This window comes from Chinchilla lanigera, unplaced genomic scaffold (genome assembly GCF_000276665.1).
Source record: "Chinchilla lanigera isolate Chin_1 unplaced genomic scaffold, ChiLan1.0 scaffold00003, whole genome shotgun sequence".
NCBI lineage: Eukaryota > Metazoa > Chordata > Mammalia > Rodentia > Chinchillidae > Chinchilla > Chinchilla lanigera.
The window spans coordinates 27,348,218-27,349,377 of NW_004955404.1; the positions used below are offsets into that span (position 1 = coordinate 27,348,218).

Consider the following 1,160-nt stretch of genomic DNA (forward strand, 5'->3'; position numbering starts at 1 on the left):
GGAGGAACTGTGAACGCCTCCCCTCCCACCCCAGCGTCCGGCTTCGGGAGTCCGTGTTGTGGTCCCGTGCAATTGTGTGTGTGTGTGTGTGTGTGTGTGTTTTACTGCATTAGTGCAAAACGCTTACACTGTAGAATTTCCTCCTTCTACCATGTGGAACAAAACGGTAAAAAAAAAAAATCTTGCCCAAGCTTCCGTCTGTAGATACCCCCCCTCTTAAAATAATAAAAATAAAATTCTGGTAAACCGAGAACTACGAGTCGACACAATCAAAAGCAAATCCCAGCTAGAGCAGCCGGGACTTGAAACCCGAATCTGCATTCCGTTCCTCCCGTGCAAGGCTCGGCGGTGGGGGAGGTGGCTGGAGCTGGTGCCTGGTGTATAATCGGGTTAATCCGGTAGACAAAGAATAAACCAATAGCCCTCCCACCTCACTTCCCGCTCCCCTTTCTGTCCCTCCCGTCGCCCCCTCCGCCGGGGGGAGCAGGCGAGGGGAGCGCTGGACTAGAAATGGACTCCGGAGAGTCTCAAACCTGTAAGCTTGCTTCTAAAGCTCACGCTGCACGGCCCGGAGTCGCTTTAAACGGGCACCCCCCTTTGCTAGTGGCGAGGAGAAAGTTACCCTAAGTCAGCTCGAGCCTGCAGCCCGTCCTCATGGCCCCTGGGGAAACCTTAAGGTCAGTGTTTCCTTGAAACTAGATAAACTGACCCCGCGTCCCCGGCCCGGCCCCGCAGGCGCCCCGCGGGACGGCGCCCGGGCTGCAGGGCTGCAGGGCTGCAGGGCCGGCCGGGGCCGCGCGGGGCGGCGCGGTTGCCCTTTTGAATGCCTCCTGCGGCTCGGAGCGCTGGCGGGCGCTGGAGTGTGAGTGAATGTAGCCCCGCGGAGCCAATGAGCTGGGACCGGATGCGATATATCCTCTGGGACAACAACTGCTCTGTTCCGCCTCGGATCCACATGACGCCATTTACTGCTGCCGCGGCCGCCGCAGAGCTCCCTGCCTCCTCCGGAAAGGCGAGGGCGCAGGCCAACAGCGAGCCCCCCCGGCGGGGCCCCAGACCCTCCTCCTCCTCTTCCTCCTCCTCCTCCTCCCCCTCCTCCGCCTCCTCCTCCGCACCCACCGCCCCCGCCTCGGCCTCGCCGCCGCGCCTCCACAACGCCC

At 61.5% G+C, this 1,160-nt stretch overlaps 1 protein-coding gene across 1 annotated transcript in view; it reads left to right on the forward strand.

Annotated features, from left to right (window-relative positions):
• Window positions 1-1,068: 1,068 nt before the first annotated feature.
• The window catches only part of Spry2 (sprouty RTK signaling antagonist 2), a gene marked incomplete in the record, with an annotated part of 4,421 nt that continues 4,329 nt past the window's right edge, over window positions 1,069-1,160 (forward strand). Inside the window, 1 exon segment of the mRNA XM_005374123.2 lies at window positions 1,069-1,160.